Genomic DNA, 7,500 nt, shown 5'->3' on the forward strand with positions numbered 1-7,500 from the left:
AGAGGGAGGAGGAGCAAAAGGGGTAAAGAGAAAGAGAACAGGAATGGAAAACGGAAAGAGGGGAAAAAATGCGAAAAAAATATCAGAAAAAAAAACCCCGCCAAGACAGAAACAAAAGAATGAAAAGAACAGAGGACATAACAAACCCACAAGCTCAAGCAAGAATGACCTCGAGATGGGCGGGCAGCTGGCAGGGGCGTGGGCGTAGGCATGGAAATGGTTAGCATGCCAAGGGTTGTCGACGCTGACACTGTCCTAAGAACACGGGGCATTTTTAGGCAAGAATAAACGGCAAGAGCAGGTTCCTGGGATGACTTTCTCACCGCCTGACTGCGTAGGGATGTGGCCGTGCGTGGGGCTGCGGGCGTTGTATACATTGCGCCGCTGGAATGGCTCGTTCGCTAATGGTAGTTTCTCGTGAAACGCGGATGCAGTATTATGTGCATTGCGTTGCTTGTACCCAGGGGGAAAAGGAGGAGGAGGAGGAGGAGGAGGAGGAGGAGGAGGTGGTGGAAGAGGAGGAGGAGAAGGAGGAGGAGGAGGAGGAGGAGGAGGAGGAGGAGGAGGAGGAGGAGGAGGAGGAGGAGGAGGAGGTGGTGGAAGAGGAGGAGGAGGAGGATGAGGAGGAGGAGGAGGAGGAGGAGGAGGAGGAGGAGGAGGAGGAGGAGGAGGAAAAGAAGAAGAAGAGAAAAACTGAAAGATAAATAGATTGATAGATAGCTCGATAGATAGATAGATAGATTGAGAGAGAGAGAGAGAGAGAGAGAGAGAGAGAGATAGAGAGAGAGAGAGTAGATAGATTAGTGAAAGAGAAAGAAAGAAAACACTACTTTTTCACTTAGCTTGGGTGTCCAAAAAGTGACCGACAGACCGAAGAAGAGAAGTTTGGTCATCCACTCGACCAAATGTTTACAGATCGAGGCAGGAACGTCAACTCGTGTCGGCTGCTTAGCTGTGCATACACACGTACATACACGCACATTCACACAAATACACACACACGTACACACAAACACACACACACGCGTACACAGAGACACACACCCAAATCACTCGGCAACAGTCTCAGCGTATCCTGGAATGACGCGTATGTGCACTTTTTTTCATACGTACATGACGTAGACGTATGTGTAACGTACATGGGAGTTGGATTTGTGAAGAGAAATACTCTCGCAGGTATTCCTGATGAAGATTGCTCTTATAACAAGGAGAAAATGCGCACACTCTTGGAATTCCACGACATGTATAAAAGTCAAAGGCGCGTGCAAATTCCTTTATTGAATTTTCCTTTGTGAAGATCTCTCTCTCCCTCTTTTTTTTTTTTTTTTTTTTCAAGAATTTGACCTCTCTTACGCTCCCCGCGCCCTTCCTCGCCCTACCCCCTCCCTCTCCCTCCCCGAGTTGACTTCATGCAGTCCCTCCCTCCCCCCTGGTTATCTGCACCCCTCACCCCCACTTCTACACCTCCTACACTCTTCCTATTCCCTTACCCGTCCACATCCCATCTCCCCTCTCCGCTCTCTCCCCTCTCCGCTCTCTCCCCTCTCCGCTCTCTCCCCTCTCCGCTCTCTCCCCTCTCCGCTCTCTCCTCTCTCCGCTCTCTCCCCTCTCCGCTCTCTCCCCTCTCCGCTCTCTCCCCTCTCCGCTCTGTCCCCTCTCCGCTCTCTCCCCTCTCCGCTCTCTCTCCTCTCCGCTCTCTCCCCTCTCAGCTCTCTCTCCTCTCCGCTCTCTCTCCTCTCCGCTCTCTCTCCTCTCCGCTCTCTCCCCTCTCCGCTCTCTCTCCTCTCCGCTCTCTCTCCTCTCCGCTCTCTCTCCTCTCCGCTCTCTCCCCTCTCCTCTTCCAAAACCAAATCCGCACCCCCTTTTCCACATTGCTCCCTCCCCTACCCATCCACGCCCCTACTCAGCCTTCAGTACTTCATCCACACCCTCTTTTCCACAACCCTTACCCACAACCCTTACCCACTTTCCTTTCCCTTACCCATCCACCCGCAGCTTCTAATGATCCATCCACAACCCCTACGCCGCCTCTGCTTGCTCTGCCCTGTCGACACCCGTTCCCTTCCCTTCCACACTACACCTCCTACACTCTTCCTATTCCCTTACCCGTCCACATCCCATCTCCCCTCTCCGCTCTCTCCCCTCTCCGCTCTCTCTCCTCTCCGCTCTCTCCCCTCTCCGCTCTCTCCCCTCTCCGCTCTCTCTCCTCTCCGCTCCCTCCCCTCTCCGCTCTCTTCCCTCTCCGCTCTCTCCCCTCTCCGCTCTCTCCCCTCTCCGCTCTCTCCCCTCTCCGCTCTCTCCCCTCTCCGCTCTCTCCCCTCTCCGCTCTCTCCCCTCTCCGCTCTCTCCCCTCTCCGCTCTCTCCCCTCTCCGCTCTCTCTCCTCTCCGCTCTCTCCTCTCTCCGCTCTCTCCTCTCTCCGCTCTCTCCCCTCTCCGCTCTCTCTCCTCTCCGCTCTCTCTCCTCTCCGCTCTCTCTCCTCTCCGCTCTCTCCCCTCTCCGCTCTCTCTCCTCTCCGCTCTCTCTCCTCTCCGCTCTCTCCCCTCTCCTCTTCCAAAACCAAATCCGCACCCCCTTTTCCACATTGCTCCCTCCCCTACCCATCCACGCCCCTACTCAGCCTTCAGTACTTCATCCACACCCTCTTTTCCACAACCCTTACCCACAACCCTTACCCACTTTCCTTTCCCTTACCCATCCACCCGCAGCTTCTAATGATCCATCCACAACCCTTACCCACAACCCTTACCCACTTTCCTTTCCCTTACCCATCCACCCGCAGCTTCTAATGATCCATCCACAACCCCTACGCCGCCTCTGCTTGCTCTGCCCTGTCGACACCCGTTCCCTTCCCTTCCAAGTCTACGCCCCTGCAACACCTAGCCCCTTCTCCTCCTGCCACCCATACCCTCGCTAGGTCACGCCAACTCCCTTTATCCTCCTTCCCTCCCTCCCTCCCTCCCTTTTCCCTTCCTAACCCTTCCCTCTCCCTCTTCTATTCCCTCCATTTCCCCTACCTTCCCTCTCCTCCCTCCCTCTTTCCTCCTCACTCCTCCTTCCACCTCTTCCCCTTCCATCTCCTTCCCCTTTCCCCTTTCGCCCTTCCCCTACCTTTCCTCTATCCCTTCCTCTGCCCCTCTCTCCTTTTCCCTCCCCTCCCCATATCTCATCTCCCCCTCTCCCCGTTTCCCCTATTACCCTTCCCCTCCCCTTCCACCTCTCCCTCAAGACCTTCGTTTCCCCTCCAACCCTTCTTCTCATTACCCCCCCCCCCCCCAAGTTAGGTGACATCTCCAAGAGCCAACAGGACCACGGTGGGGGGTGGGGGGGGGGCAAGTTCGAACCCCGACTGCTGGCTCTCACGGGGGCGCGTTGGTCCTGCCGCAGGGGAAGCAGGAAGGGGGGGGGGGGCTAGGGGATGAGAGGGCAGGGTATGAGGGGGAGGGGGAGGTAGGGAGGGGAGGGGAAGGTTGAGGGGGGAAGTGTGGGGCAGACAAGAAAGGGGGAAGGCTGAGGAGGTGATGTAGAGACGTAGGGTGTATGTGTGGGGATTTAGTGTGCGGTCTGTGGGGAAAACTTGGGGATGTGGAGGAGTGTAGGGAAATTTAAAGAGGGGGGAAAAGTTTGGGGATGATGGTGGGGAGAGCAATGGGCATGGGGACGTGTTGAGGAATGGGGGAAGAGGGGATAGAGGGAAGCTGGGGCAAACTTGGGGTGTGCTTGTGTGACTTAGCGGGGCATCAGTAGGGGTGTGGGATGCGTGGGGAGGGGCGAATTAGGGGGGTGGGGAAGGTAGAGAGAGGGGCCACTATGGGGGGGAAAGGGCAGGAGGAGGGGAGAGAGAGAGGGGCGACTATGGGGGGAGGAGCGTTGGGAGGGCGAGTTGGGGGGAGGGGCGATTTTTTTTTTCTTGGGGGGTGAGACGGATTCGCTTCTTGTCTTGCTTCCCGACACCCTCGAGATAATCTAGATCTGATCTCGAATGTGACTCCAGGGGCTCTCGACACCCACGGCCGGTTCTCAGGATACTTTCCACACACATACACTCTCCCCAATCCCCCCTGTCTGTACCCCCCCCCTCTCGCTCTTTCTCTCTCTGTCTGTCTGTTTCTGTCAATCTGTCTCTCTGTCTGTCTGTCTCTCTGCCTGTCTCTCTCTCTCTCTCTCTCTCTCTCTCTTTCTCTCTCTCTCTCTCTCTCTCTCTCTCTCTCTCTCTCTCTCTCTCTCTCTCTCTCTCTCCCTCTCTCTCTCTCTCTCTCTCTCTCTCTCTCTCTCCGACTCACGGACAGACACCCCCCCCCCCTTTCATCTTCACAACAGTAACGATAATAACAATAACAACAACAATGATTAACCAAATCATTAACCAAATTATGAAAACAATCATCATTACAAATCAGAAAAGAAGAAATGAATAAAAATGCCGCATTAAGCCGTCTTTTTCGTTCACATCCGCGAAGCAAGACGACCTTCAAGCTTGTGAAAATTCTCAAGACAGCTTCGCCGTTTTCTTTATGCTTGTTACCGAGTCATCTGAAATTCGTTTTCTTTATTGTATATTGACGGGAACGGACGCGTGGGAATTGTGTATATAAAGAAACATCTGTTGATATGTTTCTATTGGGGATAAGTGATTTTGTTTTCTTATTCTGATAAGAAATCAGGGATTTAGCGAAAATGTGAAAATTGAAAATAATGGAGATTGTTGCATAAATTACTAGATTTTACGTAAAAAAAGGCTCTTGGAACTTTTGCAGACACCTGTTGGCAGGACCGTTCTATATCACCCGGTAATATAGTCATCCTACTGAAAGTAACAAAGGAACTATAGAAAAAATGACTGAAATATAAAACTTATTGTGTTAAAGACCCGAGTAAGGTGTCGCTGGCGTAAACAAACCCGCCGGAGTATGTAAACAATCCGTGTGCAAGCGGCCTTGGTGTGTGTACACGGCGAACACCCAGTCTGCTGTGATCGCCCGCCAGCGCCCCGGCTTCTGGGGCTTTGCAACACCTGCAGAGTACCCGATCTGCCCCTCATGCGTTGCCGCCATTTAAACTCGCGGTCACCCTTTTTTTGCGTGTCTCTCCCTCCCTCCCTCCCTCCCTCCCTCGCTACCATTGTCTCCCTTCTCCTCCCACGACCTGGGGCCCCTAAAAAGAAGAAAAATAAAGAGTCAGGTGCATGAGTGTAGCGCACAGCCTGTGTCCGGCGGCGGCCCGGCTCGGAGAACCGGTCCCGGGGAGCGAGCTGTAGTAGGTCTGGTCGAGCGAACGCCGCCCTGCCCTCAGGCGCCGGGATTCCCTCCTGCGCCGTCTTTGTCGCGGCAGACGGCGAGGCAACGGCGCTCGCATGGGCGGTCGGGCGAGGAGGCCAAGGGGGAATTGTCGACCTTACGGATCACGGCCGAGGGAGTCGGGTCAGCAGACGGCCAGACTTCTTTCTCTCTCTCTATTTCTCTCTCTCTCTCTCTCTCTCTCTCCCCCTCCTTCCCTCCCTCTCCTTCCCTCTATCCCTCCCTCCCTCCCTTCCTCCCCCTCACTTTTTTTCTTTTTTTTTTATGCCGTAAGGGTTTGTTTGCTCGGCGACGGCCCGGGAGTGTCGCCCCTTTGGCCTTGCAAGCAGAGCAAGCATGAGCCTCGTGTAAGTCCCATGGTGCATGACGTTGCAAGATGACTCTGACCCCTATCGCCTGAGTCAGAGGGTTAGCTCGGTCATGATAACGATTCATTATGGCTAATCACCGCTTAGGCCCGACCAGAGAAGGTTAGGGCGATAATCTTGGGCAAGTGGAGTGATAGACGTCCGCGCTCGAAAGGAGGGGGGGGTCGAGGGGGGTCGAGGGGGGTCGAGGGGGGCTCGAGGGAGGGTCGAGGGGGGTCGAGGGGGGTCGAGGGGGGTTCGAAGGGGGTCGGAGGGGGTCGGAGGGGGGTCGTGGGAGGTTGGGGTGGGGGGGGAAGGGGGATGTTCTGAACCGCTCCTCCAGCCTTGATGTGTTAATGATTTATGAGTCGGTAGGGGGTTGGGGATGGGATTGAGTGAAGGGGTAGGGGGTGTCTAGGGGGGGAGAAGGAGGGGGGAGGGGGTACGCATCTAATGAGCGACTGTTAAACGATAAAAAAAAACGAAGCGTGACGTTAATACTTTTCAATCGTTTAATCACAGTTACATTGACCTTATCATGTGGTTTCTTCACACTTACCCCTTCCTCCCCCTCTCCTCGTGCCCCTCCCCTTTCTCCCCCTCCCTTTACCCCGTCCCCCTCCCCTTCCACCCTTCCCTCCTAACCACCTCCCCCTCCCCTTCCACCCCCCCTCCCTCCCCTTCTCCCCTCCCCCCTCCCCTCGGCTCTTGTTGACATGGCATACCATTGCATTAGACGCTCGGGCTGCCAGCTGCTCGATACCCACACGCGGAGCACGACAACCCTGGAAAGACAGGGTATCTCGACGGTGCTTCTGCATGCCCGAGGAAGTGCGAAAGTAGAGCGAAAAAGAAAGGGAGGGAAGGAGGGAAGGAAGGAGGGAGGGAGGGAGGGAAGGGGGAGGGAGGGAGGGAAGGAGGAAAGGAGGGACGGAGAGAGAGAGAGAGAGAGAGAGAGAGAGAGAGAGAGAGAGAGAGAGAGAGAGAGAGAGAGAGAGAGAGAGAGAGAGAGAGAGAGAGAGAGAGAGAGAGAGAGAGAGAGAGAGAGAGAGAGAGAGAGAGAGAGAGAGAGAGAGAGAGAGAGAGAGAGAGAGAGAGAGAGAGAGAGAGAGAGAGAGAGAGAGAGAGAGAGAAGAGAGAGAGAGAGAGAGAGAGAGAGAGAGAGAGAGAGAGAGAGAGAGAGAGAGAGAGAGAGAGAGAGAGAGAGAGAGAGAGAGAGAGAGAGAGAGAGAGAGAGTGGGAGCGAGGTAGAATATAGAGAAATAACAGAGTAAGAGGATAGCAAGAGAAAGGAGAGAAGGGAAAAAAATAGAATAAAAGAGAATAGAACAAAACAGAAAGACAGCAAAATAAAGAGAAAGAGAGAAGGAGAGAAATAAAAAGAAAAAGAAAACAGAGAGAGACATCAAGAAAGAGAGAGAGAAAACGAGAAAAGCAGAGAAGGAGAGAGATAGAATAAAAGGAACAGAACATATTGGACAGCAAAGAGAGACAAGTCGTCGAACACTTACAAGAACGCCATCGGAACACTAAAAAAAAAAAAAAAAAAAAAAAAAAAAAGTCAAAACACGTCAAAAGCTGGTTTTCGCTTTCCCAGTCACGATACTTCCTCCGATGACAACTTCCTTTCGCTTCGTCCAACTTCTAGAAGGAATAAGGACACTCGACGCCGTCCATCCGAGCCGCCCTTCCGCCCACTCCTTCGCCAGGTGTTGTATAGGCGTGGGCGTGGGGCGTAAGGTGTGTGCAACGAATATGGACATGGGAGGAGGAGTGAGGGGAGGAGGAGGGAGTGAGGAGGGGAGGAGGGGAGGAGGAGGAGGGAGTGAGGAGGGTGTGAGGAGGGGAGGAGGAGGG

Source organism: Penaeus chinensis, chromosome 10 (genome assembly GCF_019202785.1).
Source record: "Penaeus chinensis breed Huanghai No. 1 chromosome 10, ASM1920278v2, whole genome shotgun sequence".
NCBI lineage: Eukaryota > Metazoa > Arthropoda > Malacostraca > Decapoda > Penaeidae > Penaeus > Penaeus chinensis.